We start from the raw sequence: 15,515 nt of genomic DNA on the forward strand, positions 1-15,515 counted from the left end.
AATGCAGGCTCGCGCTGTGTCCGTTATTCTTGATGTTTGGTCAGATAGTTTTTGTTACTGTTTTATCAATAAAGTTTGATAATAGGCCAGTGAAAGCTCTGTTGTCCTTCACATGAATGCCTGAAACATTTTACCGAACCCAGGATTTTACAGTATTTTTTCTTTAAAATACCAATAACAGCAACATACAGTTTACATAATATTAAAATTAATATCGTTTATGACCTTTATGACCTTCGTTATGCTCTTCATTAATGTCTAAGCCGGAACACATCATTATATCTCATTTTTTATTTCTTTTTAAAAAAAATTAAAAATCATTTGCACAGCCTAACAGTATTGTTGTTATTGTTTTTATCCTGTAAAGTGCTTTGAGGAGCCACCTTTAAAGGTGCTATATACAATAAAGTTTATTATTATTACTATTGTTAATTTGCTGGACAGAGGTGAACATTATTACGCAGAAGACAAAGATAGCAATTTACGTTGCATTGTGCATTGTGCTGCTGTAATACAGTTTAAAATAATTAAAAGTCTAAACAGTATCACCTTTATTTATGGGTTGTAATTTAAAAAAAGTCAAAAACCGCACTCAAAATGCAATTTAGAGCTTTCTGGCAAGAGGAGACACCCAAATTAATAATGTAACATGCTACTGTTTGTGCATGAATATAGTTATACTGCTATTTCCTTAGATACGCAATTCCATGTTTTTTTTTAATCCCCGGCGGAACCGGGCATCCATAAGAATCAAGTAATAGGTTTATTCCACGCTGAAAAAAAGAAGAAAGACATTCCATAAAATCAGCGCTTTTATATAGCGCCTTTAAAGGTGGCTTCTCAAAGTGCTTTACAGGATAAAAACAACAATAACAACAACAACAATATTGTATTTCATTGCACTTTGACAGATCGTCTGAAGTGGAAGAAGTAAATTGATTCTTAAAATGTAGAGAGCTTTGCAAAAAATATATTGGTGCTTTTAGATAATATATTTCAAGGATGTAATTGCTGTGCTACAGTACGTGCAGAATTTTAGAAAACAGTGCGTCAACAAAGTACACTGTTTAGGTTACTTTAGAAGACAATGTACCAAAACAATATATGCTGTCTGGGTCGTTAGAATTAGCCGAAAGTAACTGATAAGCTTTGAATAACAAATCTAGTGCTTCTTCTCTCGCTCTATGATGTAATCTGCTTTGTCTTAGGGAAAGGGGAAGTTTTAGAAGGGACAAAGCGCTGAGCTTTTTTACAGCGCAACGTCTTATAAAAACCCTGTACTGCTTGTAACAAATTGAGTCTCTGGTTGCACTTTGCGAAGTGGCAGCAGGGCTCCCAATATTGCAATATTGAAATAAAGACCTTACTCAGGTGAGAACTCTCTCTTGTGGCTTCCTTGATAGTTATATTTCCATGACAATTTGGGGGCTCGTCCGGGATCACAAACCTGAACACGAACGGCTGCTGAAACTCCATCCGGACCCGGACAATTTTAGCAAATTGGACAAACCTCGGAGGATAAACTGTTTATCCTTCCAGAGACGCGTCTGGAGAATTGGCAGCTGTCTGACGTCAGTAAGTGATCCTTAAAAATTAATAGTTTGAGAAGCGAGCCAAAGGGGTGTTCTCACGCGGGTTTGATGAGTCTGGGACTCATATAAAGAACTTATCTTAACACAGACGTGTGGTTTTTGCTCTGCGGAGTAGTTAATGTGATAAGGTTCTAAGTAAGGCACCGATCGGTAAAAATGGGAAATTAAAATTCAAAGACGAAAATGGGACCGAGCAGTCCAGCAAAAGTACATGTACGACAAGCAGCAATTGTTGATTTAAAGTTTGACAGTAACCCTAACACTAACCCTATTTTATTTTTTCAAAGAAATGTTTCTTAAAAAAAAAGTCATGGCTCTGGCTGGATTCGAACACCCAACATGTGATGTATAAGTCGGGAATCTAGACCACAGTGCCACTGGCAAGGTCACATGATGAGTGTTGAAAAAGCCCTACAGAAACAGTATCAACAGACATTGTACAGCATGTACTATTCTTGTGTTGTGGTACATGAATATACAGTGCCTTGCGAAAGTATTCGGCCCCCTTGAACTTTTCAACCTTTTGCCACATTTCAGGCTTCAAACATAAAGATATAAATTTTTTATTTTATGTGAAGAATCACCAACAAGTGGGACACAATTGTGAAGTGGAACGAAATCTATTGGATTTTTGAAACTTTTTTAACTAATAAAAAAATGAAAAGTGGGGCGTGCAAAATTATTCGGCCCCCTTGCGTTAATACTTTGTAGAGCCACCTTTTGCTGCGATTACAGCTGCAAGTCGCTTGGGGTATGTCTCTATCAGTTTTGCACATCGAGAGACTGAAATTCTTGCCCATTCTTCCTTGCAAAACAGCTCGAGCTCAGTGAGGTTGGATGAAGAGCTTTGTGAACAGCAGTTTTCAGCTCTTTCCACAGATTCTCGATTGGATTCAGGTCTGGACTTTGACTTGGCCATTCAAACACCTGGATACGTTTATTTGTGAACCATTCCTTTGTAGATTTTGCTGTATGTTTGGGATCATTGTCTTGTTGGAAGATAAATCTCCGTCCCAGTTTCAGGTCTTTTGCAGACTCCAACAGGTTTTCATCCAGAATGGTCCTGTATTTGGCTGCATCCATCTTCCCCTCAATTTTAACCATCTTCCCTGTCCCTGCTGAAGAAAAGCAGGCCCAAACCATGATGCTGCCACCACCATGTTTGACAGTGGGGATGGTGTGTTGAGGGTGATGAGCTGTGTTGCTTTTACGCCAAACATATCGTTTTGCATTGTGGCCAAAAAGTTCGATTTTGGTTTCATCTGACCAGAGCACCTTCTTCCACATGTTTGGGGTGTCTCCCAGGTGGCTTGTGGCAAACTTTAGACGAGACTTTTTATGGATATCTTTGAGAAATGGCTTTCTTCTTGCCACTCTTCCATAAAGGCCAGATTTGTGCAGTGTAAGACTGATTGTTGTCCTATGGACAGACTCTCCCACCTCAGCTGTAGTTCTCTGCAGTTCATCCAGAGTGATCATGGGCCTCTTGGCTGCATCTCTGATCAGTCTTCTCCTTGTCTGAGCTGAAAGTTTAGAGGGACGGCCAGGTCTTGGTAGATTTGCAGTGGTCTGATACTCCTTCCATTTCAAGATGATCGCTTGCACAGTGCTCCTTGGGATGTTTGAAGCTTGGGAAATCTTTTTGTATCCAAATCCGGCTTTAAACTTCTCCACAACAGTATTACGGACCTGCCTGGTGTGTTCCTTGGTCTTCATGATGCTCTCTGCGCTTTCAACAGAACCTTGAGACTATCACAGAGCAGGTGCATTTATACAGAGACTTGATTACACACAGGTGGATTCTATTTATCACCATCAGTCATTTAGGACAACATTGGATCATTCAGAGATCCTCGCTGAACTTCTGGAGTGAGTTTGCTGCACTGAAAGTAAAGGGGCCGAATAATTTTGCACGCCCCACTTTTCATTTTTTTATTAGTTAAAAAAGTTTCAAAAATCCAATAGATTTCGTTCCACTTCACAATTGTGTCCCACTTGTTGGTGATTCTTCACATAAAATAAAAAAATTATATCTTTATGTTTGAAGCCTGAAATGTGGCAAAAGGTTGAAAAGTTCAAGGGGCCCGAATACTTTCGCAAGGCACTGTAATTATATTGTTATTAATTTCTTTAGATACGCGATTCCATATTATATTCCCTTTTTAATCAAATTCTAAAAGTATGCTTGTTGACTCCGGTATCACGTTAGTTAAAGACTTAGATGCTTAAAATGTTTAGGGAGAAATGGAATACTGGTGTATATTTTTTCTTTAAAGTACCAAGACCAGCCATATACTGTATGTTTATGTTCCAAAATTAATATCGTTTATGGCCTTCACACGTGTTACAGTATGCTCCTATTCTTTTTATGCTCAGCTACTAAGATTTCCCTTCAGTGGTAAAATTCCATATAAATATTCAATACTAAAACGGTCACAGTAAAGACATTTAAATCTTTCTACGACCGACCAATGCACCACGAGTGCCCCTGTCGGTCAACCAATCACGTACCACGGTATTTTGCATCATCGCCCGTCACTATGCGCGAGGCCATAGCCAATTACCTGCAGTACGTGTCTGTGCCGTGTACTTTGAATGGCTGCATCTGTAGGGCTTTCGGGCACACGTGAATTTGCGCCTTACACCCTGTGGTACCACTGTGTACTTACAGTACGAACATGTTGTGATATTTAGAAATATAAAAAATGTCAATATAATGCCAATAATATTTGCTATTTTAGTTTTTCAACTAAATGTTTATTTGTTAAAAGAAAACTCATGGTGACAGCTTATAAGTCGGGCACTTAAACCATCACACCACTGATACGGTCACATGACAAGCAGTAAAACAGCCCTACACATATCTATTGTGTGTTTTCTCAAGACTCATCCATTGAAAAGATTTCTTACTATGGCACACCCCAGGTGTCTTACAGTGTTATGTTGACCACATGTTAAGCCTTCTCTATTTTATATTTTCTATACAAAACAACTCTGCAATTGTTTCACAATACTTTCTTTTTTAATGTGGGAATAATATCTTGCACTGACCTCCTGTACCTACAGTATGCAATGCACTGGACTACCATATCTTTGAATCTCAACCCAATTGACATTGTACAAAATACATAATTTATTTCAATCTGTACCATATTGTTTGCATGAATTGTTGCAAATATTGAATTTATTTATTTATTGTTTATTTGTTAAAAGAAAACTCATTGCAATAGCTGGATCTGAACACCCGACCTCAGGGTTATAAGTCAGCTACATAAGTCATCATGCCACTGACGCAGTCACATGACAAGCAGTGAAACAGCCATTCACATATCAATAGAAAGTCTTATACTACTGTTTGTGCTACAGTACATGAATATAATTATATCGTTATTAATTTCTTTAGATACACGATTCAATATTATATTTCCTATTAATCAAATTCTAAAAGTATGTTTCTGTTTACTCCGGTATCGAGCGTATTCGCAGAAAAGCCTAAAACTATCACTTTTCTCACAAAGTACTGTATAATAATAATAACAACAACATTACTTTATTAACCCTTTACAATTTCTTGCATTAGGAATGATCTTTTTGCATACCCCAGCTAACTCTCCATGAGACACACAGATAGAGAGAGAGCCTGGGGTCAGAGTGCAGGGTCTGCCATTTTACAGCACCCCTGGAGCAGTTGGGGTTAAGGGCCTTGCTCAGGAGCCCAACAGAGTAGGATTTCTCTGCCAGCTGTGGGATTTGAACTGGCAACCTTCCAGCCACAGGCGCAGATCCTTAGCTACAGAGCTACCACTCCGCCCCATATATATATATATATGTATACTGTATAAACCTACAGTAACATGGTCAGAATTAGCAAGGAGCACGTAAAAACATTTCCAAAATAACCTATGTAAGACTTTGGTGCTTAAATGGAATGGAATACTGGTGTGTATTTTTTCTTTAAAATACCAAGACCAGCCATATACAGTACAGTTTACATACAGTAATATGTTTATGTTCCTAAATTAATATCTTTTATGAGCATGTGAAAGGCATGGTGAATCGAAGATTCTCAAGAATTACTTTGTATGATTGGAAACAAATGCGTGATCAGATCAACGAAATGCTGTGGTGTTAATTTTTGTCAATGAAAATATAAAGTATTTTCGTTTACAAAGACGGTTACAAAGAATGTGGACCAGGGTAATACTTTGAATTTACAGCTTGTCCAAGGTCATTCATTATTAATACTATTAGTAATATCTTCAGTGAAGACTTTGATGCATAAGATATTTCTGCATAATTAAAATATTTATGATAAAGGTGGTAGGTAGTGTACTTTTGTCCACCTGAGCAATCTTGCTTTCATAAAATATACCAATTTTAATATATAATGAATAACATTAAATTTAAAAGTCTAAAGAGTATACAACTTAAATTCTTAATTGAATAAAGATTGTCCCTTAGCAGTGATCGGGAGTCGAAACCGGGTTTTTTCTGGTGACAGCTCAAACGCTGTACATCAGAGGTTGAGCTTTATTAGCTCCACCTGGCGGTAATTCCAGATACTATTATCTTACTTGCTGTATTATACGGTATGACGAGTTATGACTTGTTATACCGCGACACGCCCACCACGTTTTACCGTGGCATACCCCGCTTGTTTTGAATGGCTGCATCTGAAACTGAGATTATTAAGTATATATTTGTATTTTAAAGCCACTATGTAATACATTTATTATAACTATAATCTAAAATATTTTAATACATACTTGATAATTTTTTAACTTTTTATTCTTAGAAATTGATTGTGGTACATCGCATATGTGTTTTGGTAGCAGCTAGTGACAGCTGTGTGAAGTCATAGGGGTCCTCGTTAACACAGCATAATCAATTAAACCCACTGCATTTGTTAGTGCTCCATTTGTGCTGGATTTAGCCATTGAATGTAGCATTTGTACTGCTTTCGTTCCTAAGAATTCTGTGCCTTATTTTTCAGGTTATCACATGACAGTCGAAAAGGAACTTTACCATTAGCAAAAAACTCTGGATAACGAATCTATCTGGATGTGAGAATAATAAGTACTGCAATTTGGCTTTTCAGTCTACCTGGGAGAGTGGGGGTAGGGTGGTTGTGTTGCATTAGAATAATAGTATTTTCTATGTGTTAGTGTGAATAGTAAAATTAAATTGGATTCACCTGCATTTTCTATAAAAAGATGTAACTAGCATGTCATAATACTTCTTAGCTGTGTTTTTTTTATTCATTCTATCTAATTCTATCCTTTTGCATGTTTAAATTAGGTGGGGGGACACTTAGTTTTTCTTTGAAAAACTAAAAAAATAGGTGCCCAGCATTATCTCTGACATGGGATTTTGCGCCCTGAATTTTAAAATGTGCATTTACTTACAAATTCACTCATCTCTGTGCCAGTTCCTGGAAAATGTTTGAATGTGAATGTCCCATTCAAAGAATAAACCACTCTTCAAATATTTGGGAAAAATGGGAAGATTGGGGATAGGGGAACACAGTCCCCCTAAAGTCCCCTAATTGTGTACTTAGCGCTACAAAACCTGAACAGAGATGTGAGAAAAATGCTGGATCTTGAGTGTGGTCAGGCAGCACAAGTGCAGTGTTAACAATCTTGGTTAAAAATTGTTTAAGTTAAAGCATGTGTATGGTGATAGGGTGAAAAGCTGCCTCACAAACTGTTTGCTAGAATGAACCTTGGTAGTTTGCATTAACATATAAGGAAACAAAAACCCTTCCTGCATCCCATTTACAGATCCAGCCCTTCAAAATGTGTGAAGTATGCTACGTCAAAACGCAGTAGGCATGGCGCATCATACCGCATGTTATGATAATAGTATCTGGAAGCACTTTATAAAACTGCCAGGTAGAGCTAATAAAGCTTAACCTCTCATGAATAGCATTTGAGCTGTCGCCAGAAAGTGCATGGTTTCAAATCCCGGTCACTACTGAGGGACAATCTATTTCCGATTAAGAATTTAAGTTGTATAGTCTTTAGACTTTTAATAATTTAAAACTGTGTATTACAGCATTTTAATCATTAAACATTAAAAAGTCAGTATATTTTATAAAAGCAAGATGGCTCAGTTGGACAAAAGTACACAACCTACCACCTTTATCATAAATATTTTAATTATGCAGAAATATTTTATGCATCAAACTCTATACTGAAGGTATTATTAATAATATCAACAATGAATGACCTTGGACAGGCTGTAAGCTCAAAGTGTTACTGTAGTCCACTTTCTTTGTAACTGTCTGCATCAGTTTAACTGTTGCAACACAAAAATACTTTATTTTTTAATTGACAAAAAGTAACACCACACTCTCTTGTTTAATCAGATTGTGTTGTTGCTGCACAGACCATTGGAAAAGAGTGCCTCTTTCTTCGAAGCATTTCATTGATCCGATCACGTATCCGTTTCCAATCATACAAAGTAAGTTTTGAAAATCACTGATTCACCATGCCTATAATGGTGTCCCGGAGATTGCTCATAAATTATAATAATGTAGAAACATAAATATATTATGTAAACTACTATGGCTGGTATTGGTAGTTTAAATAAAAAATGGTGTGAGAAAGAGAGGGCAGAAAGCAAAGGTATTGTAGCTGGAGAACAAAAGCTGGGAGAGAGGAGCGAGGGGTAGAAGCAGGGGACAGAAAGAGAGACCAATCAGGAGAAGTGAAGTCAGAATAGGTGAAAAGAGGTGTGAAATGAAACCTACAATGAATAAAGAGAATTTAGAAGAAAAGTAGTCTGTAGTTAAGAGAAGGGGGAAGGTTTGATCCTAGTTGTAGGATAATTTTGGTTTCTGTAGTCTTTCTGATGTATGAGTTCAGAAAACCGTCTTTGAGGACACAGATGGAGAGATTAGAGTGGTAATGGCCATCAGAGGTGAAATGAGAAATAATGGGCTTGGAGAGATCTTTGATCTTCACAGCCCTAACATGTTCTCTGAAGCAGTCTGCGAGTCTCCTTTCTGTTTCTCCAATGTAGATGCAAGAGATAGAGTAAATAAGGTTGCTAGAGGTACAATCTGGGTGATCCTGAATTGTCATGAGAGGCTTTAAATGAGCGTGGTGTTAGGTGTGTACAAATGCAGCCATTCAAAGTGAGCGGTACAGACACGTACCGGAGGTAATTGGCTGCGGCGTCGCGCATCATGACGCAAGATGACGCGGGGTACCGCGGTACGTGATTGGTTGACCGACAGGGGCACTCGTGGTCCGTTGGTCTGTCGTAGAAAGATTTACAGTACAGTAAACGTCTTTACTGTGCGCGTTGTAGATATTGAATTTTACCACTGAAGGGAAATCTTAGTAGCTGAGCATAAAAAGAATAGGAGCATACTGTAAGGCGTGTGAAGGCCATAAACGATATTAATTTTGGAACATAACCATACAGTACTGTATATGGCTGGTCTTGGTACTTTAAAGTAAAAAATACACACCAGTATTCCATTTCTCCCTAAACATTTTAAGCATCGAAGTCTTTAACTAAAGAGATACCGGAGTCAACAAGCATACTTTTAGAATTTGAGTAATAGGGAATATAATATGGAATCGCGTATCTAAAGAATTTAATAACGATATGATTATATTCGTGTACTGCGACAGGGCTGTGTAGGGCTGTTTCGCCTCCCTCTTCATGCGACTTCCCCTGTAGCCTACTGGTCTATGTGCCCGACTACCAACTCACGGGTTGTGTGTTCAAATCCAGCTGGTGCTGGACTTTTCTTTTAACAAACATTTCTTCGAAAAAATAGAATTGCGATATTATGGACAATCAATTGACTTTTATATTTCAAAATATCACAACATGATCGATTCTAAGTCATTTTTGGTAACAATGAATAGACACCTTCTTCCCTTCTGACAACGGTCCCTGCTTCTGCTTCCTGCTTTTATTGTGTGTGTGTGTGCAATAGAGTATACTGCGTGACACCGCGTGATACCGCGACACGCCCACCGGGGTATGCCGCGAAATACCCCACCCATTTTGAATGGCTGCATCTGTACTTGCAGGTGATACAGCTAGCTCTGTTGCAAGGGAAAGTGCCTGGTGTGGATGGTTGCTGAGGGAGGTCAAGGGAGCTGTGAACAAGAAGGTTATGTAGATTAGTTGGTCGGCGATATGAGATGGTGGGGCGGTTAGAAAAGAGGGCCCCAATGAAGGGATCATCCTGTAGGATGTGAAAGTTGTCGTTAATAGTCCTGGGGATAGGAAGTGTATTTGGGTGTTAGGGAAGCACCAAAGGTATGTGGTTGTTACGGCGGGAATTCCTGATGGTCCGAGGGTTGTTTTTAACACTGCTAGGGTATCCTCTGTTGATGAAAAATGATTACATTTTGAGGGCTTGGTTCTGGAAATCGATGTCGTCGCTACATAATTATCGTGGTCAAAGGAACTGTGAAAAAGGGGGAGAGTTTTTAGTGTGTTTGGGGTGAAATGAGCTATACAGTAGATAGCTGTGTGAATCCGTGGGTTTGTAATAGACCGAAGTAGAGAGCCAGGGGTAGTTAATGGAGAAGTTGATGTCTAGAAATGGAAAAGTAGCTGAAGATATGTTAACTGTATATTTGAGGGATGGGTGGAAGTTGGTGAAATGATGCATAAAGTGCTCAAGCTGGTCATTAGAGCATGTGGCGGCACTGACGCAGTCATCAATGTATCGCTTGTAGAGGTCAGGGACATAGCCATTGTAGGAAGCAAAGAAGTGTTCTTCTACCCAGCTGACAAAAATATTGGCATAGCTGGGTCCCATTCTTGTGCCCATGGCAACTCCACTAACCTGTTGGTAAAAAAGGTTATTAAATGAGAATGCATTCAGTGTGAGAACCAATTCTGCAAGGAGTACCAGGGTGTGGGTGGGTGGATCAAGCACTGTGCGTTTGTCCAGCATGTGCTTGAGGACTGTAAGGCCGTCATTATGGGGAATGACGGTGTAAAGAGATGTGATTCAGGGACCTGAAATTGGAAATCATTAAAAAGTTGGAGTGTGTGGTTGGTGTCCTTGATGTATGAGGGAAGACATTCAACCAGCGGTCTCATGAGGCTGTCAAGAAAGGCAGAGATGTGAGTAGTCAGACAGTTGCATGCTGATACGATGTGGCGTCCAGGGGTGTCCAGTTTATGGATTTTGGGGAGGAGGTAAAATTGAGATACCTGCAGATGTTCAATGATGAGCCGGTCGAATCCTGGGGGAGCTCCTTACTGCTGATAAGAAGGGAGATAGTAGATACCACTTCCTTTTGGTAGTCAGTGTTAGGGTCCTGTTGGAGAGGGAGGTTGGCAGAAGTGTCAGTTAGTTGTCTAGAGGCTTCAAAGATATATAGGTCCTTATGCCACACCACAACAGCGCCTCCTTTGTCCGCTAGTTTGATGATGATATCATCTCTGTTGCGGAATTTATCCTTGGGTGAGGTTGGACATGTGTTTACTGGGTATAGAGAGTGTCTTGGGAGCTTGATTGTTGCATTGGTTAATGAAATAATCGGCTGGTGGAAAATGGCCTAACCCTCTGGCATCTCTGACACCTGCCTTCTTGGGGCAGTTAGGGTGAGAGTGCCAGTAGCAAACAAACCTACCAAAAATAGCAAACGCACAACAGTGGCGTCAGCAATCAGTCCCCCCAAAAGTCTTTTAGGGTGGCTGATCCCAGTCATCTCCTCCTGAGCTGGCGAAGCATGTACATGATTTCTTTCTCAGTATGCCATGTGGTATCCTGTGCAACAATGTCCTGGAAATCTGGGGAGATCTGACGCAGCTGCTGATGCTGCTCCTCCATTTTCAGGGCATCTGCTTTTCTGATCTGTTCATGCCTGTGCTCTAGGAAACCCGCTGGCGGTGGTGTGGTGGTGGAGCCTGCCTGACCCTCGGCTGATTGGTCATCTGGAGCACCTGAGAGAACTGGGATTGTTACCCTGTTCTCACTGTTCAGGTCCACCCTGCACACCTCCTGATTGAGGAATCCCTCTATCCGCATGTTTACAATCATTCGCTGGGGGTGGGGGGAGCTGCCCCAGCACTGGGATAGCTAGTTCACAGTCTTTGAACTCACTATCACTCACCAGGCCAATATCAGTGCGGGCGGGGATTCTGACACCCCCCTTTGCCATGTTCTGCACTAACAGGCGGGTGGCTTGACCAAGTCTGGGTGAACCACTGTTGGAAACCCTGCCATCGAGGCAGGAACATTCAGGTCAGTCTCACTCACTACCTGGCAGGTCTGAGAAATAATGTTACCTAACTGCACGTTCTCTGGGTCACAGCAAAGGGGATTGGCATCTGGAATCAGGTATGTTCACAGCACAGTAGTCCCATTGTCCAGCTGGGCCCCCTGTCTAACCTGTGAATGTTGCACCGGGGGCACCTGGCGGTGGCCCTGTGACAGCTGCTCAAGCAGATCCTCACTAATAGAGGACCTCTCAGGGCTAAGGGTGAGGGCTACATCACCAACCTGCTCTCCTGCCATCTGGATCCCTTCCACCACTGCGGGGTGGGGGTCCTGACCCCAATTGGGTGCCAGGGTGTACAGGGAAAACTCCTTTTCATCACCAGGTGGGGAGATCCGCTCCTCTTTAGGGATGTAAATGGGGTGTGCTTTACCTGGCGGATCAGGTGGCTGCTAGGAGCACCGCTCCTGTGGCAGGGAGGCTATTGGGACCTTGGCCGGGGCTGGACTTCCCTGTATATCCAGGAAACAAGAAAATATTTGTATTTCTTGTCCAGAGGGAACAGAAGGAATCTCCGCATGGGCTACTGTATTTGGTGGGTACTGTGTGAGTCTAGTATGCCTCTTGACCCCCCTCTCACTTAGCCTTTTTGCTAGGTTTGTCTAGCCCTTTCCCTCCCCCGGCGTTCTCATGGCCTTAAGGCCAGGTGCTCCTGGTTGCCTGCTTTGCACCGGGGCTTAGCTTTTCTCACCAACATATCTTTCTCTTGTTCTGTCGCTTCTGGCATACACTGCAGTGTATATTTCAGCTCATCGATATAGGTCTCAACATTATTCCCTGATGCTGTCGGGTCACATCTCTCTATATGTTTCGCTAGCTGTCTCAGGGAGTGTAGCTTAATTTTCACGGCTCCTCCGTTGGCAGGGAGACGGCCAAGATTGGGCCCGGGGGGTCTATGCCTGGATTGAATCGCCCTAGAGTCTTGCACAGAGCTCGGCGATTTACCCCACGCCGACCCAGCTGTAGACCCTGACCGGGAGAACCTTTGGCTATGGGCTGATTGAGCGCTCTGGGCCACCTTGCGGCGAGGCACGCCTTCTCTGCTTGAGATTGTTTACTCCCCGCAGTGCAGCAGCTAATTCATGCTCAAGCAGTTCTTTTTCACCACTCAAGCGACACAAATCTTTGCGTATTTTCTGGCTACGCTCGTGTAAACTCTCAAGTTCATTTTCCTTTTCATGCAGGCTAGCCTCTAGTTCTCTGTTAGTTTCCTCAGCAGCAGTTTCTTTTGCAGACAGGTCCTCCAATTTCACTAAAACCTCTTTGAGTCTGTCTTCACTTTTTTCATTTTCCGCTTTCTTGTCCTTGATTATCTCTAATATATCAACTCGCTTGGTTTTATACTTCTCTAACTTGCCTTGAAGCTTTTGAAACTTTGTCAACTTTGAAGAAGACAATTCCAGTTGTCTAGCGAGGTTTAAGGCTAAACTAGATAGGACTTGAACTGCATTCACAGAAACTCCTGTATTAAGCTGGTTCTCTACCTTAGCTACCAGGTCCATCTGGAGCTTTTCAACTTCATCAAAGGTCAATTTCTCAATACCGTCCCGGTAGCCAGGATTGTGGTCGCTAGAGAGAATACTTATAATCGACACCATTGTTATTATTCAGGAAAAAATTTGAGTATTACGTTTAACCACAAAACAGTTCTATCACCACAAAATACCACAGATGGATCACACATCAGCACACTCTACACTACACATTAAAGAGGAGGGGGATTTTTTTCCAGCACACTATTCTTGTGTATAGAAATTGGGTGCGAGCTGCACGATTTCACTGAAATCACAATTATTCCGCTCGATTGATTCTCATTTCAATCTGAACCATCCTCACACAGGGCATATAGGGGTTTTGTGAATTTACTGTGACTATTAATTGTAGCAGCTATCACTAGGTGGTACGTTATGGCTTTTAGAAAATCAATAGATCAGTAAGGGTTATCAAATTGCAAGGTATATAATCATGAAGAGATGCAAAACACAAAGAGATACAAAGAATATGCTTCAGTTTACCGTTCAGCTATACTATCGTTAATCAGTCTACATTAGCTACTCAATAGCAAATACATTACTCATGTGAATTGAATTGATATCAACTTGTGTTGGGGTAACAATTGAATTCTCGAGATGCAATGTAGAACATTGGATTCGTATTTCCTGGCATAGGCACCAAAAGACCAGCTAGCAGCTGTGTCCAATCGCTGCGGGGTTTGATAGGCATCATCCCGGTGTCCTCTGGCTCCTTGCCAACCAGTCAAGGTGCAGCTTGGAGTTGGACGAATTAGGTGGAGAGATTTCTTCTGTGGCGACACGCCGACAGTGTCTCTCTTAGGAACCTAGTAGTAGTCCGGCTGACTAGTAGAAAGTCTCTATGCACAGAGGGTGACCGCGGGTCCGGTCACTCTTTAGGTGAACAAACATGTCAGTGTGACAAACATGCAAAAAAATAAGAAATCAGGAAGGGGGCAAACACTTTTTCACACCACTGTATAACAATTGGATGATTTCTTTATCCGATTCAGCTAATGAGGGGAATTAAATAACTAAGAATCTCAGACTGCCAATTGTAAAAATAACCCTTCTTCCCTCCTTTGTTTACCTTAAAGACTTTTGCGAAGAAATCCTTAATCCAGAAAACATCACTTAATTTATCTAGATAAATTCAGGCCAGAGCCAACAACAAGCTGTAATATAGCTATTTTTATCTATTCACTATATAAGAAACAAACCGAAAGTAATACTCTGATTGTGCTTTGAATCATTGTGTGCAGTGCTTTGTCCATTACCACTACAAGGACAATAAAAGTTTTTTTTAAAAGAAATGGATGTCAAAATGTTTTCGAAATGTCCACCTGTGATATTTTAGCTGCTTAGTTACACGATTCCATATTCATATAACTGTCAAGTGATGTTAAATCACTACACCATTTATCTTTTTACAATAACAGCAAGTGGTATTATTACTACGTATTCTTAGAAAAGGATAAAACATTATAACTTTTTATGAAGTACAGAATATAAGCTTAGATAATAATGTTAGAACAAGCACGTTAAAAACAGAACTCACTGTAAGTTACCAAGTTAAAGTAACTTAAAAAACTTTGATGCATAAAATATTTATGAATAATTATTTTTTTATAATGAAGGTGGAAGGTTGTGTACTTTTGTCCACTGTCTGACTGGTGCAGCTTGAATAGTAGAGGATCTACCCTGTGTCCACAGATGGCAGATTGTGAACAAGAATTTCCTGCTGTTCTGGTCAGGTTACTGAAAGCTACAGTCCATTTCCCCAGAGGTTTCTGGGTAATGTGGTCCTGACAGGGCTGCTCTCTCACAAGATATATTCAGAAGTGTAGAGTTCAAATCAAGGTACAGTATGTCATGCTAGTGTAATGTAGTGTGCTCTCTGAAGGCACCAGTTCTGTAGGGTTTGGGCATTTACTGGGACAATTATTAATTGTAGCAGTAAATCACAAAATTGATTCTTTTGATGGCTTTAGAATCCAACCATGCGACATAACTCAAACAACGCACGCACACAGGTACTAATACACGAGGATACATTTATTAATACATAGAATATGCATATAAACCTAACAGATCTTATCGAGAGGGTTATCAGAATACAAAAGGTATATATTCAGTCAGTTACAAAGAGT

The 15,515-nt window shown here is 40.5% G+C and overlaps 1 protein-coding gene across 2 annotated transcripts in view; it reads left to right on the top strand.

Moving 5' to 3' along the window:
* gabrg1 (gamma-aminobutyric acid type A receptor subunit gamma1) overlaps positions 1 to 15,515 on the top strand; it is a 113,261-nt gene that overhangs the window by 86,402 nt on the left and 11,344 nt on the right. The gene's annotated exons all lie outside the window — the stretch shown is intronic.

The sequence above is a fragment of the Lepisosteus platostomus genome, chromosome 1 (genome assembly GCF_059453375.1).
Source record: "Lepisosteus platostomus isolate fLepPlt1 chromosome 1, fLepPlt1.hap1, whole genome shotgun sequence".
NCBI lineage: Eukaryota > Metazoa > Chordata > Actinopteri > Semionotiformes > Lepisosteidae > Lepisosteus > Lepisosteus platostomus.